Here is a 19873-nt window from a genome sequence, read left to right on the forward strand (position 1 = left end):
ATATATATATATATATATATATATATATATATATATATATATATATATATATATATATATATATATATATATATATATATAAATTAGTAAAAAACACTTATCTAACTTTTATCTTCGACTTGAAGTTTCACCGTTGCTGGATCATCAGGAATAGTTTTATTCCTGGATCATATTGCTAGATCATCAGAATCATCATTGCTTGATCATTCCTGTTGATCCAGCAATGGTGAAACTTAAAGTAGAAGATAAAAGTTAGATAAGTGTTTTTTACTAATTTATTATTACTCTGTTCTTTAAGAACATTGAGCACTCTATTTGTAAAATACACTAACATAATTTATATATATATATATATATATATATATATATATATATATATATATATATATATATATATATATATATATATATATATATATAGCGTGAATCTAGCGTGACTATCGTCGACAATCGTGATTATCTAAGATAGAATTTTAGGTCAAGAGGAGGATTTACTGCAATTGCAATTTTAAAAGCGGGATCCCGGTGATAAAAGTGGCAGCAGGATTTCCCGGGATATCACTGTTATATCCCGGAACAAAATTTTTTTATCTTACATATGATGACTGTTTGAACTAATTCGACCAAAAATAAGAAAAATATTATTGCATTTAGTTACATTTTTATGTGTTCATATCTTATATTAAAGCCAAGCTCAACAAGAAGTGTTATTGAAACGATGCGATGTTTTCTTTTTTCTCGTTATATAAAATATAAAAAAGATTTCTTGAGACGAAAACAGTAAGTTTGATTTTTAAACTTTAAACTAAATTATTGAAAAGTTAAACTTTTTCTGTATTGAAATATTTAATAATTTTTGTATTTGTATTTACGTAAGATAACATACATATGTAAGAAATATTTATAACTTTACCTTAAGTTGTTTTACGATTCAATTTAGTTATACCATGTCTATGTAAATGGATCAAAAGCATGGCAGTAATTTTTTAAAGAAAAATCTGGCGAATCTGCAATTTGCAAAAAGTGCAATGTAAAGATAATGTGCAAAGGATTTACGACAGGTGGGCTCCTTCGTCATTTAAAAAACGCACATAATGATTTTGATTTAAATATGAAGCGTCTGCATGAAGATAATGGTTCGGAAATTAAAATTGTGCAAAAGAAAATCACATTGTTTGTTAAACAGCAGACTATCGAGGAAATTGTGTCAAAGCTATCAACGGTGGATGGCATCTTAATAAATGCCATAACAAAAAGTGAATTTATTAGAAAATCATTGTCTGAAAAAGGCATTTATTACAATATTATTACCAAAAAATTCATCCCATGTCATGAGTATGTTAAAAAAACAATATGATTTAGCTAAAACAATGGTTTTAGAGATAACAAAAGAAATACCTAGCAGGTCGCGATTTTTTTTATCGTTAGACGAATATATGTCTTTAAAAAATCAACGTATATTCGTCTAACGATAAAAAACGTAAATTGACGAAAAAGGATCACTTCCTGCAGAAAAAATTGTCGATCTGGTTGAAAACAAACTGTCATATTTCAGTTTATCAATTAAAAAGTACATCATAGTTAGTGTCACCGACGGAGCATTCGTAATGAAGAAATTTGGACGGCTAAGTGGTATTGAACATTAGCTGTGTTATCCCCACGGACTTCATTTGGCAGTATGTGATGTTCTTTACAAAAAGTCAGACTCTTCAACAAAATATATTGAATCGCAGTTGCAAGATTCCGATGAAAGTTTGAGTGATTACGATGAGTTTGATCATGTCTTTGACTGTAATGATGAGTCATACAGCTCAACAGGTGTTACGTTTATTAATGATTTACAATAGCGTAAATATAGCCTTAACTATTCAGAAGGTTCGAAAAGTGGTTCGAATGTTCCGCAAATCATCTCTTAAAAATGACGTTTTACAAATCAACGTAAAATCTATGTTTCATAAAGAACTGAAGCTGATATTAGATGTCAAAACAAGGTGGAATTGTCTTGTTGCAATGCTAGAAAGATTCTTTAAAGTAAAGACATGTATACTAAAAGCAATGATTGATTTAAAAGAAGTTCTGAATATCTCCGAAGATGAATATGCGATTATAAATGTCATAACAATTTCTCTGCAACCGATAAAAGTTGGAATAGAAAGACTTGGCAGAATTAATGCTACTCTACTTGACGCAGAAGGTGTTATGATATTCATCTTGGATGATTTGGCGGAGAAAAAAAATTTGATAGCTAATAAACAGTTTCAATCTGCGCAGAAGAGAATTGAAGAACGCAGAAATGCCAATTTAATTGGATTACTAAAATTTTTAAACAACCCAATTAGTTATAATCAGGAATCCAATATCAACTCCAAACAACTCTTACCGTGCAAACATGCGTTAAAAACAACAGCAAAAAAAATTTATACCAGGTTGTACATAGAGTATGCTAGCACTAGTTCATCAAAAAATGAAATAGTTGAAGTGAGTCATGAAAATGAAAGCATGGTTTCTGACCCATCAATACCTCAACCTGTTGCTCCAAATTTATTAGGCAAAAGTATTTTGACACTTGAACAAAAATTGGATGCGACTATTTGTAATGTCAAACAAATAGAAAAAGCAGCTCTTGAAGACATTTAAAAAACCTCACAAAAGGAATCAAACGTTTTGAGGCAACTAGAAAACGTAGCGAAAGCTTAGAAAGAATATACTACACATTAATGACTATCAAGCCAACATCAATTGAATCAGAAAGAGCTTTTTCTGCCCCGGGTCTATTTATGGGAAAAATTCGTTCACGATTAAGTGACTAATCAATTGATTGCTTATGTTTTTTAAAACGATATTTTATTTTAAATAGTAATATAGATTAGCGTGCTAAGATAAATTTGTCAAAAACTGCTTGTTTTTATATTAAAAATAATCCTGGGAAATCCCGGGATAAATAAGTTGCACACCGGGAATCCCGGAATGCTAAATTTACGGGAAATGAGAAACCCTAATTTCGTTGTTCCACAGGAAATAACAACGGTGTAAACAAAACTCAATGAGTTGTCTTGTTTAAAATATAGTAAGCTTGGTAGAATATTTGTACGAGTCATCCTTATTTAATTGGTTTGTAAGAATTAAAGTGGCTTCCTTTAGTCGTATAGATGGATACAAATTTATTAAATCAAATGAAACTTGAACCTCTTTTTTGACAATCTACCATGAATTTTCTTTACTAATAAAACCAAAAATAATTTTTCAGACGTGTTTGGTTTTTATTTAAGACAGGTTGTATTTTCTTTACTAAGTAGTTCGATACTCCATAATTAGGAGTGCTAATAGTTGATATAATTATTCTCATAGGATATGATTTTTCAGGTTTATGAACTTTAATTAGACCATACCAACGAGGCGGGAGGGATCACTTGGATATATATAAAATATTCCATTTTGGAAAATCGCTGTTTTTTATTAAGTTGTAAGAGACAAGTTTTAACTTTAATAGCATAACTAGATGTGGGATCTTCATTTAAAACTCTCTTTGAGCCAATTTGTTGGCAAATTTGTTCAAAAGATTTATCGTGTTCTATTCTTACATAACCATTACCCTTATCAAACGGATATATATCGATAATTTTGATGCTGGTAACCATAATCCAGCGAAAATTTCTAATAATAAATTATTAATTGCATTAAGGTGGTACTACCCTGCAAATTTTATTTTCTGAAATAAGATTTTTTCCTTAAAATGATAAACATTTTTCGATAGTAGTTAAAAAACTGAATATAAGAAACACTATTTTTTTTTACTTATTCGTCACAAAAAAATGCTGAGTCAGCAAAAATAAGCAAAAAACATGCAGTTAAAGAACATAAATAATTTAAGTAATATTTGAAATAAAAGTTCTAAATTTTACAAACATATTTAAATAGTTGGTGACATATTTAAATAGTTGGTATACATATACATATGTAAATATACATATTTACATAGCTAAATGATTGGTGGAGGGCTCTTAATAGAATTTTTAAAAAATACAGAGCCAATGTAAAATAGCAGATATTAACCTGTAGAAATCATAAAAAATGGTGCATGAGGTATTTAAAATTTTAAGTTCTGGTCAAAATAAAAAAATATTTTTTGATTATTTTACTACCAGCCCTTTCTACAACATCAATGAACAAATTGTAAAAATTTCAAAGAAAAAGAGTAAATAGTTTCTGAGATACCAATGTTCAAGTTTAAAAATATTATTCTGAGAAAAACAGCTTTTAAAATAAAAAATGTCATAAACTAAAAAAATCTCAAGCTAAAAAACATCAAAACCGGCCAGAAAAACATGATTAATCACCTTTAATATTTTGATCTGTGTCAAAATAACCTTTTCAGCAATACCAATCAAAAAATTGTGAAAATAGGGCGAACACGTAAACGGACGTGGTTGCTAAGACCATTGCTAGGAATTCAATAATAACCTTGTTGCCTTTGAATTCAAATTTTGAGAATTTCTGTTACTTTTTGAAGGAAAGGAAAGTGGTTATTGTGATTTAGGATGTTTAAACTGTTAGAATTTAAATAAAAACAATTTTTTTCTTTTTGCTAATTTTAAAAGGGTACTACCACCTTAAGAGAATTCATATTAATTGATGTTTTCTAATATAATATATACTCTTATTCACAATGACAACATTAAAGATATATATATATATATATATATATATATATATATATATATATATATATATATATATATATATATATATATATATATATATATATATATATATATATATATGTCAGGTTATCCTGGTACTGGTAACATGTAACCCAGTACAATCTGCTTCAAGTCCTGCTGCCTTAAAAGATACGTCTTTTTAGGCAAAGGCTAGGAGATGCCAACTCTGACTTAAAATACCACATCCCTTGGGGCTCTTGGTTGAGTAAAGGCTAGAGATGGTGTCTCGATAAAAATACTCATCTTGGCAGGTGTTAAATGCATCCGGCTATTGTCTTGTAGAAGACCTCCTAGGAAAAGACATAAGGGGAAAACAGATTCTATGTTGGGGTAATCAGATTCTCTGTTGACCAGCCTCGCACCACTTCTTCATCTATTAGGCTGGCGCAAATGTGTTTTTAATACATTGTTTCCAGTTTAGAATGTTGAAAGCTAGATCTTCTTGACTCAATGCATGGGTTTTTCTTGCGTCTCTGTTTCTATAACTAGGCAACTCATTCTATTATCTCCTAATGAGGGTACATCTCTAAAACTCAGTTTTATGGGTCTGAGATTGGCTGGTAGTCAGGTTTCCCAAACTCTGTGGTAGCTCTCAGAGAGGCTGATTCCATCAACAGCTGAAAAATATCAAAGTAATAACAGCGCCATGTTGCGCATGGATGGTGTCCCTGTTTGTACTTTTGGTGTGCATTGCCGAGGCCACATTTGGAGCCTTTTGTTACGGCTTAGGGTTTATTAATAGTAATGTGACAATTGTTTGGGCTATAAAACAATGTTCTGAGTACTATCTATGCTTTGAGTCAAGTTCTTCAAACTAATTTAAAAATGAATAAAGTACTAAAAACTATAAAACACAGAAAACCATCATTATCATTCACTAATATTCGTGGTCTTCTAAGTAACTTTTTTTTTGTTGAGTCTTATCTCTTGCAAAGTTCACCAGACCTACTTGCTATTTGTAAGACTAATTTGAGTTCAGCTGTCTCATCTTGCAATCTTAGTGTTGATGATTATCTTCTATTAATTCGTAAAGATTCCAATAGTCACATGCTTGGCCTGAGCATTTATATTCGTAAGAGTTCACCCATTTGTCGTGAAACTAGGTTTGAATTCACAGACTGTTCTTTCATGTGCTTTCATTTAGCACTACTTAACTCTATTGCCTTTTTCTTTGTTCTATATCGCTCTCCTTCATCTCAAAACTGCACTCTTTTTGTTGTTATTTCTGATCATATTGACCATGCCCTCTCTCTTTATCCGTCAGCCTATATTTTTGTAATCGGTGACTTTAATGCTCGTCACACTGAATTGATCTGCTCTAGTGTCAGCAATTCTGCAGGCATTAAAGCCCACAATTTTTGCCTTTCTCAACCCCTAACTCAAATAGTCAACTTTCCAACTCGCTTTCCAGACCACCTGAGTCGTTTACCTTCTCTACTCGACTTATGTCTTGTTTCTGATCCTAGTCGGTGCTCAGTTTCTCCACATTTACCTTTAGGTGCTTCTGATCACAGTTTGATCTCTCTAAAACTAATATCTCATTCTTCTTCATCACCTGAATCCCCCTATCATCGTACCTCTTACAACTACCTTAAAGCTGACTGGGGCTCTTTCCGTGATTTTCTTCGTGATGGCCCTTGGGTAGAAATCTTTTGTTTTCCTGTCAACAAATGTGCTTCTTACATAACTTTGTGGATTCAGGCTGGCATGGAATGAAAAAAAAATAAATGATATTTTTGAAAATGGAGCAATACCGTTAATAAACAAACCTACTAGAATTACATTATCATCAGCCTCATTATTAGACAATATAATTACTACAGATATTTTTAACATATCTATAAAAAAAAGGCATAATTAAAACCGACGTATCAGATCACTTTTCACTTTTTTTTTCTATAAACGTAGAAAACTTAAAACTGCTCCATCAAAATAAACTTCTTATTAAACGATTTTTTACAGAAACATATTGTATCGCATTCAAGGAACAATTATCTTTACTTCATTGGAATCACATTAATGATTCTGATGACGCTAATTTAGTCTGTAATTCGTTTTTAAAAACCTTTTTTGAAGTATATGATATTAATTCTCTGAAATATAAAATATTAAAAAAAAAGAAAGATATAAGTTGCCATGGATTACGAAAGATTTCGAAAAATGTTCTACAATCAAGCAAAAATTGGATATCAAATATTTAAAAACAAAATCATTCGAAAATGAAACAATTTACAAGACTTATTGTTAAAGATTTGAAGTCCAAAGAAAAATGTTAAAAAAAAAATGATTACATAAATTTATTAGAAAAACATAAACAAAATTCAAAACACACATGGGAACTTTTAAGAGAAATTACAGGCAGTAAGAAATCTAAAACAGACTCTTTACCAAATGCCATCAAAATTGAATGACGAAATTTTTTATGATCCTAGAGTGATAGCTTATAAAATGAACACATTTTTTATTTCAGTTGGAAATAATTTAGCTAAAAATATTCAAACCGAAACAAAACAAAAAAAAAAAATTTTAATTTTCCTTTAGTGTCTTGTCTTGAGTCTTTTAAATTATCTTTTGATGAGTTTGATAAAGCATTTAAAATGCTCAATTCAAACAAAGCAATAGGTCATGATAATATTAGCGAAAACGTGGTTATTAACTCATATAAAACCATAAAAAATGTTCTATATAAAGTATTTCAATGTTCAACTGATCAAGGAATATTTTCTGATCAGTTGAAAATAGCAAAAGTTACACCAATATCTAAAGGAGCAGAGTTGTTGAATGTCAGTAATTACCGTCCTATCTCTGTTCTCTCTGTTTTTTTCTAAAATTTTAGAGAGAATTCTTTATGACAAAATTTTCGAACATTTATCTCAAAATAATATATTATATAAAAATCAATTTAGGTTTTAGAAAAATAACTCTACTGAGCACGCTATACGAAAAATAACTCAATATATTACAGATTCATTTGAAAAGTCCAAATTTACTATAGGCATTTTTGTTGACTTATCAAAAGCGTTTGATATGATTGACCATAAAATCCTTTTCAAAAAACTTAAATATTATGGAATCACAGGAAATTTTCTTAAGCTAATAAAAAGTTATTTACACAATAGAAAACAATTTGTTCATTTTGACCAATCATCGCGATCTCAGTTATTAGAAATCACTTGCGGAGTTCCTCAAGGATCTGAACTAGGACCTCTTCTTTTTCTCATTTACATAAACTACCTCTATAAAGCATCCAATCTGAAAACAGTTATGTTTGCTGATGCCACAACTTTTTTTATCTGATAGCGACATAACGACACTATTTTCTTGTATGGACAACGATTTAATGAAAGTTTCTCAATGGTTTATATCACACAAACTTCTCTAAATATTAAAAACACAAAATGGTTTCTTTTTTATTCTCACTCTACTTCCAATCGAGCTTCCTCCTCTTTTTATTGATGGCGCTCTAATTAAGAGAGCAACATGCACAAACTTTTTAGGAGTTTCAATTGATGAAAATCTCACATGGAAAAAAACATATCGAAAACATTACCTGCAAAATTTCGAAAAGTATAGGTATATTATATAAAGCAAGAAGCATGTTAAATAAACATATTTTAAATCAACTATACCACTCACTCATTCATTGCCACATAAACTATGCGAATGCGGCTTGGGGTAGTGTTAATAAAAGTAAATTAGAACCTCTTCATCGCCAACAGAAACATGCTGCACATCTTATTAATTTTAAAGACCGTTTTTCACAGACTAAGCCTCTTTTTATTGAAATAAATATTTTAAACATATTTTAACAAAATATTTTTAATGTACTGTGTTTTATGTTTAAATGTAAAACTCGTGCAGCTCTGGTTTCTTTTCACAATTTATATTCCTTAAAAGAAAAAAATAAATATAATTTAAGAAATGATAATTTCCTTTTTCAACCAGTTTTCAAAACCAATTTAGGCAAGTTTTGTATTTCTTTTCGAGGGGCGTTTTTATGGAACAGTATAGCTTTGAAACATTTTGATTTTTCTCACGACTGGAACTTTTTCGCATTTAAAAGAAAATTAAAAAATATCATTCTCGCTATTGAAAACATACTTATATATTTTTAAATTTAGTTGTTTTGATTTATTTATTAGTGTTTTTTGATTTATTTATTAGTGTTTTTACGAATTCTTATATAAAAGATATTTATTTGACTATATACTTGTATACTTAAATTTTGTTTTATTAATTTTATTTGTGTGTGTCATGTTAATTTAATTTATACATTTTATACCTATCAAGTCTTGTATTTCAAGTATTTATATAAAACGTTAATTTTTACTTCAAACTTTCGTTTTATAAACTTTATTTGACTGCCTTTTTTATTTTATACACATTATAAAATTGTTTTAACACGTAACGATTGTTAGCGGTTCTTGATGACAAGATCATCTGATCTTCTGCAAGTCTCCGCGTTCTTATTTTATATGCAACAAAATTTGTAATTTCTTATTTATATGCTTTTTCTTTCATTTATTTTATTGTAATAGTTATTGTGAAGAAATAAAAGAGCAGAAAAAAAAAAAATCTTTCAGCAAAACAAAGTGGCATCAGTTATCCCTATCTTCAAAAATTCTGGAGAGCGATCTGATTCGTCTAACTACCGTCCCTTTAGTCTTCTTTCTATCATAAGCAAGATTTTTGAATCTTCAATTAACTAACACTTAATTTCTCATCTTTAATCTAATAACTTACTTTCTGACCATCAATATGGATTTCGAATATTCTCGTTCTACAGCTGACTTGCTAACAGTAATAACTTTAATAGATAAAGGTGGAGAGGTTAAGGCCATCGCTCTTGACATTTCAAGAGCTTTTTATAAAGTTTGGCATGCTGGTCTTCTCCATAAGCTTTCTTCTTATGGTGTATCTGGGAACATCTTTAAGATTATTGAATCTTTCCTTTCCAATCGTAGCATAAAAGTTGTCCTCGATGGACAGCACTGTTCTTCTTATTCTGTAACTTCAGGAGTTCCTCAAGGTTCTATACTTGGCCCTTTACTCTTTTTAATTTACATTAACGATCTTCCAGATATTCTCACATCTAAGGTAGCATTGTTTGCTGATGATACTACAATTTATTCTTGTCGTGATAAGAAACCGACACTCTCTGATTGCTTGAAGGGGGATCTCAGCTTGAAAAGGATCTTACTTCTGCTACAGCATGGGGCACACAGTGGCTGGTAAACTTCAGTACAGATAAAACTCAATTTTTTTCAGTCGTTATTGCAATAATTTAGATCTTCTTATATCTATGAACAGTGATGTACTCGATAAGTCATCTACTCTTGATCTTCTAGGATTAGCTCTTACTTCCGATCTTTCTTGGAAACCATATATCAAATCTGTTGCAAAATTACCATCTTTCTTACTTCGGATTCTATTCTCTATATCTATAAATCTCAAATCCAGCCTTGTATGGAATACTGTTGCCATAACCGGGTTGGATTTTCTAATGATGCCCTTTCTCTTTTAGACCAGGTGAAAAAATTCATTGTAAACATAGTTTGACCTGCTCTTGCAGTCAACCTCCAACCATTATCACATCGTCGTAATGTTGCTTCTCTTTCTCTTTTCTACAAATACTATAATGGCACTGCTCTAAAGAGCTAGCATCTCTTGTGCCATCTACTAAAATTCATTTTTGTGTTACTTGTCATTCAGTTAAGTCTCATCCTTTTTCTGTGACTGTTCCTAAGTGCTCCCAAAACTCTTATTCGTCTAGATTTTTTCCTCGATTATCAGTTCTTTGGAATTCGCTTCCTTCATCTTGCTTACCTGATTCATATAGTTTGCAATCCTTTAAGTTGTCGATCAATCGTTATCTTGCTCTACAATCTTCATTTTTTCTCTTTCAGTAACTTCCAACTCTAATTAGTGGTTGCTTGCAGCCTTGTTGGAAGCGAAGATGTGTAAAAAAAAAAAAAAAAATATATATATATATATATATATATATATATATATATATATATATATATATATATATATATATATATATATATACAGTACTGTGAATAAGTTTTAGACCACTTACATTTTTTCAAAAAATCCCGGAGAACTCTTCTTTAATATTTAAGTTTATAGTTCTAAATTATAAACTTATTAAAACACATGTATTTCACGCAAAATATGGAACAATTACAAACTTTTTAATGTCAAATTTCGTAAAAAACTCTTAATATTTAATATTCTCTCTATATAAGCATGCTTCTATACACACACATACTCACATAAACACACACAAAAATATATACATATATGATAGTGATTTGCTTGGTAAAAAAGAAAACCATACAATACAACAAGCTCGCATTCTGCAATATGTGCAAAGTATTATTTTTAATATATTTAAGAAATATATTAAAAAGACTAATATATTTAAGAAACATGGAGCTGTATTTATTGATACACCTTTACTAACACCTAAAGGAAAAAGTTATGGAAACATTCATAATCTTACTTGTATTTTGGACCCTAGTGGATTACAGTTATGTCTTCCAGTTGATTCTAGACTAAGCTTTTCAAGATTTATTATTAGAAATAAAATAAACCATATTCGTAGATATTGTTTTAGCAAATTATATAAAGATTTTGGTATTAAAGGAGCTCATCCAGTTCAATCATGGGATTGCTCTTTTGATATTGTTTCAAACTCATTCTCAAGCTTCTTGCCAGAAGTAGAAATTATGTATAGTGTTTTTGAAATAATCAAGGAGTTTCCATCATTGTCTCGAAGAAATTTATACATTTGACTTAATCATTCAAAGTTCATTGAAGCAATTTTTTTGCAAAATGGATTTAGTGATGAAGCTCAACAAAAAATATATGATATACTTGAGCATGTCTTTAATAAAAAGCAGCAAAATTCAATGCATGTCTCTGATAAAAAGAAGAAAAATTCAATGTTAAAAGATTTTTTTATACGCTTGGGTCTTCCAGAGCATATTATAACACGCTTGCTAGTATGTTTTACTTTTGAAGGAAGTTTAGCAAAAGCAAAAGAGAGTTTACAGATTTTATGCAAATCAGAAGCAAAAGTATGTACCCTACCTGAACAAGCGTTTTCTGAAATAGAAAAACTTATACATAGTTTTAAATGTTTTTGGGTTAATAAAAATTCATAAAGCTGTTAGTGTTTAAAATGAGATCTTTTAATAATGTTTTCAGAGTATTTAAGTTATTTGATTTTCCAGTTGGGTATTTTTTGATATTAATTTGTTATATAGATAAGGACCACGGTACGAAATGGAAAAGTGCGAGAGATTTGTCTTTTTAGAAGGTACGTTGAAGTTTCCCGTTCCTCTGGTATGGTATCTATTTTTGCTATTTTGGAAAAAATTCTTTGAAAAGTAAGAAGGAACAAGTCCAAGTTTATATTTGAGCAAAAATAACAAATTTTGGAATATATTGATTTGATATACATTTAATGCTTTCAAATTTTTTTAAAGTGGCTCAGCATGCGAGAGTCTATCCTTATTAAAAACTATTCTTGCTCTGCAAGAATAGTTTTTAATAAGGATAAGAACTGTATTTGGTTTTTTCTGTGTTTAGCGATTTGTTAGATTTTAACCAACTGTTTATTTTTTCAAGTTCAGTATTTGTAGTTTCATAAAGTTCTGTAATTGATGAGGTGCATAAAATAAATTGGTGTCGTCTGCGATCATTATGAAATCCAATTTACTTGAGGCTTTAGGAAGATCGTTTATGTATATTAAAAACAAAAGAGGTGCAAGAATGGAACCATGGGGGACACCGCATTTTATTTTGAGTAATTTTGAAAATTTTTTTCCATGAGCAATAACGCATTGTTTTCTGTCTAGTAAAAAATTTTTGAACCAGTTTAGTGCAACACCTTTTATCCCATATTTTTCCACTTTCCTAATTAAGATAGCGTGATTTAACGTGTCAAATGCCTTAGATAAATCAACAAAGACTCCAAGGACGTATTTTTTGTTTTCAAAGGAGTCATTTATATTATATATAAGATCAAGAATTACGTGTTCGGTTGAATGTTGCTTTTAGAAGCCAAACTGTTTTTCATTTAGGATTTTATTTGTTAGATATTTATACAGTTTATTGTATATTACTCTCTCCAAAAGTTTTGAAAATAGGTAGCACTGAGATAGGTCTGTAGTTATTTAGTGTAAACGCATCACCGGTTTTTAATATTGGTATTACCTTAGCTATTTTTAATTTATTCGGTACGGATCCTGTAGTAATTGAAGATTTAAATATTTCATAGATTGGTTGTTTATCTCCGAAAACACATTTACAACTATATAGCTACAAATGTTCTTCATGGTTTAGTCCAGAGAAAATATTTAAACAGAAATGTTGGTTTGTGATATAGGTTTCGAAGGAGATATCAGGGCATTGAATTTTTGAAGCCATATTAGGGCCTATGTTTGCAAAAAAGCTATTGAAGTTTTCAGCGATAGAAGTTTTGCCGATATATTCAGTTTCGTTAACGATAATTTTATCGGGTAAATTATTTCATTTAGTATAGTTTTTACCAATTATTTCTTTCAATATGTTCCAGGTTTTTTTAATATCACTTTTGTTTTTTTGTAGTTGTTTTGAATAATATACTTTTTTTGAATTTTTCAAATAGATTTTTGTATTCCTTGTATGTAGTTAAGTTAGTTTCGTTTCTGTTTTTTAAATACTTGATATAGAGTTTTTGCTTTGTTTTTGATGATTTTCTAATCCCCTTAGTTATCCATGGGCAGTTTAGATACTTTAGCTTTATTTCTTTCTCTTCAACAGGGAAATGTTTATTGTAGTGATCTAGAAAAATATTTATAAATAAATTGTATGCGGAATTTGTGTCCAAGGTTACACTCTTGATACACTTCATCCCAATTTATTACCGATAGCGAGTCTTTAAAATTTTTTATAGAGAACTGATTGATTTTTCTTTTATATACTTTAGTTTTAGGATTGTTGTAGGTTCTTAAATCTTGAGATAATGAAAAATAAATAGGAAAATGATCTGATAAATTGGTTTTGATAATTCCTGCTTTTAAATAAGTTTCAAGAAATGTATTTGTTAATATATTGTCTATTGCAGAGACGGAGGTTGGGGTTATCCGAGTAGGTTTGTTGATGATTGGAAGGATACATAATTGAAATAGACTATCAAAAAAGAGTTTAGTAACCGCGTTTTCTTTGTAGTTTAGACTGTTAATATTTAAATCTCCTATAAAGAAAATATTTTTTCCCTTGTCATTTATTTTAAGAAAGATTTCATTTAAAAAATTTGAAAATTTAGTTATATCACCTTCTGGAGGTCTATAGCAAGTGGAAATTATAATATTTTTTGATTTATTACCCGTTATCTCAATAGTAAAGACTTCGCTATCAGTGTCTGAGATGGAGAGGTCTGGTCTTACTTTAAACACTTGATTATCTTGGATACACGTTGCGATTCCTCCTCCCCTTTTGTTTGTTTTTCTTTCAAAAGATATTACCGTAAGATTGGGTGGCTTTGGCCCATTTTGCACCTTAATATCTATTGCATGAAAGCCACAAAAGTTATTTCCTAAAACACTAAGTACTATTAGAAGTACATAGAAAGGACAGTTAGAACTATCTGTCTCCCATTTGATAATTATTTACCTGAAGTATCTTTTGGGTGGTTTAAATGGTGGGCCAAAGCCGCCCTGTGTGTTAGGGTGACTTTGGCCCAACCCTGTAAAAAGGGACTAAAGGAAGCAAAACAACAATAAAAACAACAATATTTAGGCAAAGAAAATAAATTTACAAAAATAAAGTGACAAAAAAAGATATAGTAACAAAGTTCTTGTATACAGTAAATAAAATATAGGTACAAACTAAACAAGTATAGGTACCAAGTAAACAAAACAGTTTAGGTATAAAGTAAACAATATGACTAAATAAATGTTTTAAAAAATTTAGTGAAAAAGTTCTGGAACTGAATAAATTCCTCTTTTTGAAATTTTCTTTGGTTCCTCAATAAAATCGACTACTTCAGACTGGGGAAAAAAAAGTTGCACTGCTGGTAGTGACCATTTCCAGTTAAGTCCATTTTTTTTCATAATAGTAATTTCTGCTCCATTTTTTCTTAATTTTTTCAACTGCAGAAAAAAAAATTTCGAAAGTTACTTTAAAATTATTCAATAGTTATTACATTGAATAATATTAGTTATTAAAATAATTAGTTATAAAGTTTACTAAATGATTAGCTAAATATAAATAATTCAAAATAAATAAACAAACCTGTCCAGGATTTAACTCTCCATTGCATTTAACAATTACATAACAATTCTCTACAAGATTTAACAATTTCTCCTTTTTACAAACATTTTTTGTTTTATCAATATTTTGAAAGTTCTTTTTGCCTAATGCTGAATGATCTAAAGATTCTGTATGATTTTCTACGACTAAACTTACATCCGCAAAAATTAGATTAGAAGTCTCAGTGTTCCAGTATTTGTACTTGGGCCAGCAAAGTCAATGTTGTTGGTCTCAATTGTATTTATAATACTGATAGGTGTATCTACATTATTTGAATTTAATCTATTATTTTCATTTATAACACAAGATGATATATCTGTTGAACATAAGCTTTTACCTGGGACAGCACATACTTTACGTCACTTTGGTTTTTTAGAACCACCTTAGGGATCATCCAGTGACTTACATAAATGATCTAAAAATGATTGGCTTACTAAATCAGTAGTTGAGTCTAAACCTACATTACAACATGGTAGTCGAGAAAGCACTTGAGACTTGTCTAAAATTCCAGTTTTGCGAAAACCAGCTCTAAGGTTATCATTCCCATGTTCATTTAAGTTGGTAATTAAACGGTCTAAAAGTCTAGGAAATTCATCTTTAGGAAGAGAAGCAACTCTCCTTTCTTTTGCTTTCTCCTTCCATTCACGTAATGTTTTGCACCAGTTAATCTTCATAGGTCTAAAGTAGGCAACAACTTATGGCTGTGTGAGATGTGTAGAGTTTGCTGGTAATGCCACAAATCCTATGTTATTGCTTTGACATCATCCAGTACTGCAATGCTCAAATGTGAAGATACATTATCACCTATAATGACACTTCTTCCTTGAGCCTTCTTAAGTCATGGAAGAAGTAAAGAGAAAAACCAGTCCTCAAAACATGTTGAGTCAAACCAACCACTTTTGATCTGTTATAACGTGCTTTTGGTGGCCCATGTTCCATCTATGTATTCCATAACGACTCAGCTTTGTAAACAACATAAGGTGGTAGCAATTCACCATTAGCATTGCCACAAAACATTACAGAGAACGAGGTCTTTGTAGAATTAATTATGTGTTCAGGAAACTTACATCCACGCTTTGTTAATTTATTTTTTTTATTACCTGGATCATCACTGAGATTGGTTTCATCATAATTCCATATATTATCAGGTGACATATTACTTATTTCATTTGATAGATTTATAAAGTAGTTATCAATCACAGTCGTTCCTATTTCTGCTCTCTTTCGCTTTATGTTGCTTGCAAATCTTACTGTGAGTTCTGGATTTCTTTTTAAAAAAGATCGAATCCAATCGCCCCCTGGAAAATTATTTTTGAACTGAGGTATAACAACGCCTTTTTTCTCTAAATACCCTTTTACTATGCATCTTAAATCATATTTATCAACAGGAAAACCAAACAATAAACTCAGATGATTTTATTGCATATGCTTTAAACATGTCTTCTTCTTTTGATGTAAATATTCGCTGACCACCATACTTTTTAGAATATGTCTGTTTTATTTTATTTTTTAATGTTGATCTTGGTATATCGTATTTCAAAGCTGCTTAATGCATTGTCTAACTGTTCTAAAGTATAAGTAACATTTTTTCTTTTTCCATGATTTGGCTTGTAATTTTGTGGCATATTTAAACTAAGAACTAAACACATTTCGCTATTTACTAATACAAACTGTTATACTGATTTTCTATTGCATTACTACTACAAAATTTTTCATTCCAACATAGTAACTACCATAATATCTATAAATGATCACTAAAAAAGGTTTACTCTAATACATGGGGTGACTTTAGCCCGGGCCAATGTCACCCTATGTAGTGGGCCAAAGACAACCCATTTTTTTTTTAATCTCAATTGCAAAAAAGTAATAAACTGTTAAGCTTTAAAAACAAGATAGAATCAAACACTAATGGTTTAAAATTAATTCAGTGTATATTCCAATAAAAAACCTTCTCCAGGTACTGCTATCGATGTAAAAGTTTACACACCTAAAAAAATTCGGATTTTAGGTGCTTCTTCTAAAGTGCAACTTACAATAATATCACAAAGACTCGAGTTAAGTAAACTAAGTTAGACTAAATAAATAATAATATTTCCACAATTTGCTACTAAACATTAACCGGCATACCTTGAGGTATCGATTTTAAACCATTTTTAAACAAAAATTTTGCTTGGGCTAAAGTCACCCAATCTTACGGTAGTTTATAATTTGGAATTTGAAAATTTGTGTTCGTTTGAAATGATTTATCAGAACACCACGTTTCAGTTATGCAAATCATACTGAATGAGTAGTTGCAATCTATTAGAAAGTGTTTTAGTTTATCAAAATTTTTATTTATACTTCTTATATTTATGTGTATTGCAGTAAAATTATTTTTTAAAGTTTCGAGTTCAGTTTTAAAAGTTTCTATTTCAAAGTATTTCGAATCAAAATTATTTCTGTGAAAAATTTGCGCATCGTAAAAATCATTTAGTAAAATATTATTAGCAGTTTCGAAGACGTTGCAACGGGGAGCGTTTCAAAATCTTTTGTTTTGTTTTTGTTTTCGTTAGTCATTGTGTAAAGTGCGGTAAATTAAAACGTGCTAGCATAATAAAAAATGTACAGAACTATTTCACATATCTCGACTTAGTTAAAAATTAAAATTATTTACGAAAATCTTTGACGAATATTTTATCATATTTGATAATAGCAAATTTACCTTCCTTTCGAAATCTTTTTACATCTTCCCAAAGCTTTTTTCTTATTTCCATCGTTTCGTTCGCAAAGTCTTTATTAATGAATATTCCGGTTCCTTTGAATTTTTTTGATAGCGTTAAGATTTTATTTTTGTTTTGAAAGTCTAGTTGTTTAATAATTATAGTTCTTGGAGATTTATCTTCATTAGTTTTCCCAATGCGGTGAGCTCTTTCAATGATTACGTCTTCAGAGATTCCCAGTTTGTTTCTAAATAGATCTTCAACTTTCTTTGCACAGTCATTCCAAGATTCCATGGGCAGCTCAGTTAAACCATCAATCCTTACATTATTACGGCGTGAACGATTGTCAAGGTCAATATTTTTTTTTTTTAAATTGTTAATTTCCATGGCCATCTAACTGTTAGTTTCCGAAATTTTTTAAGAAGTTTTCTTCCTGAAAGTTGATACTTTCCTTTATTTCATTGATGTCTTTTTCAATTATTATAACCTTCGATTTGCTTTTATTGAACTCGTTTTCAAGTTTGTCGAGCCGATCTGTTATTATTTTTAGATTAGCACTAATAATATTGCTAAATATCTTTTCCTGTTTTTTTAAAAGGTTGATAGTTTCACTAAGAATACTTTTTTTTTGTTCTTCCAGTTTGGTGGTTATTAGTTTTTCAATATTTATCATTGTAACTTCCATAAATTTATCATTGTAAATTTTTTTGATAAACACGTCTTGCTCTTTACCATGCCGCAGATGAAAAAAAAAAAAAAAAAAAAATATGTAGCAGAAAATCCTAGATCAAATAAAAATGGAAGACTGGACATAATAGCTGTAGGCGGATGCTACGATAAACAAATTAAATCGTTGAGTAAATGTGCTGAATCAACATTACCTCATGCAGTTGGAGTCAGTTTAGAAGTTGAGTATTTTTTACATGCTGCACGTAAAGATAAAATAGACTCTTTGAACCCGCACACCAGTAATTTTGGTGTCATTGTTTGTTCATTGACCAGCTCTACTAATTTAATCTCTTTAGTTAATGTTATATGTGACTTGTGGGCCGGAGGCATTAGTGCTGTCTTATATTCTGATGAGTCTGAACAAAGTTATACTATTAAAGAGATTCAAAATTACTGCAAAGAAAATAGTGTTAATCATATTGTTGAAATAATTGATAAAGATTTGACCATACGTGTAAGTATTTTTAGTTTAACTTTTTTTAGTGCAATCTTGTTGCAAATCAAATGTTAACTAATTTTTATTTTTTAAATTTTTTAATACTTACTACATATTCATTTTTTATTTGTTTAAGTATATACTTATGCGCATGTATAGGTTCAGTCCAGAGAGAAAGAAAACTTTGGTAATTGGTGTGCTCTTTCTGTAAAAGAACTGAATGATTATTTAAAAAATGCTTGTTATGTAAAATAGAATATTGAACAGAATATAGAGAAGTGGAAACAGTAACCAAGGTAGCCGTTTTAGTAATTTTTTTATTTAAACTTCTATTCCTTTAAGGTGATCTGTGATATAGTGTTTTTTTTTTTCTTTTCCATAATACTTTTAATTGTTTTTTTAGGCGGCTTATCTTCATGATACGCAACAATCACACATATTACATCATCTTCATCATACGTAATCAACAGTGGTATGCAAAAGTTTTTGACCAGAAACATTTTTACTCTAATTTATTTTTAAAAAAGACTAATAGATTATAATTATACTAAATGATAGTATAAGATATATTTACACAATATGACATTCAAAATTTAATTACGAGTAATAGCGCATTATATGTTTAATTTTAATTCATGAAAGACGGAAGCATAAACATAGCTTAGCAAACAAATTCGAATTCATGAAAGAGTGATCAAATTTTCAAAAAAAGGGAAAGTGATCTTGTAAAATTCTTTCACTAATTTTTATAGGTAAACCAACCTATCAAAATTATATTTTATTATTTAACAACTGCAAATCAACTACGAATGTCAAGAAAATTGCTGCTTCCGGTATTTCATGAGAGCTAAAGAAGTTTATAATTTTTTAAAATTCAAACATTTTATATAAATTAAAAAATAATTTTTTTTAGTATATTCAATATGTAAAATGTTTACGATTTGCTAATTTTTTTTATAAATTAAAAAATTATTTATATTTAA

The 19873-nt window shown here is 29.5% G+C and overlaps 2 long non-coding RNA genes across 2 annotated transcripts; one reads left to right on the plus strand and one right to left on the minus strand.

Moving 5' to 3' along the window:
• Positions 1-14496: 14496 nt before the first annotated feature.
• On the minus strand, positions 14497-17219 carry LOC136091590 (uncharacterized). The gene is made up of 2 exons (XR_010644096.1): positions 15009-17219; positions 14497-14866 (listed from the first exon to the last, which is right to left on the minus strand). It is a non-coding gene; the product is annotated as an uncharacterized LOC136091590 (long non-coding RNA).
• Positions 17220-18495: 1276 nt separating this feature from the next.
• Positions 18496-19873, plus strand: LOC136091339 (uncharacterized). The gene is made up of 3 exons (XR_010643914.1): positions 18496-18908; positions 19050-19186; positions 19294-19873. It is a non-coding gene; the product is annotated as an uncharacterized LOC136091339 (long non-coding RNA).

The sequence above is a fragment of the Hydra vulgaris genome, chromosome 15, assembly GCF_038396675.1.
Source record: "Hydra vulgaris chromosome 15, alternate assembly HydraT2T_AEP".
In the NCBI taxonomy this organism is placed as follows: Eukaryota; Metazoa; Cnidaria; class Hydrozoa; order Anthoathecata; family Hydridae; genus Hydra; species Hydra vulgaris.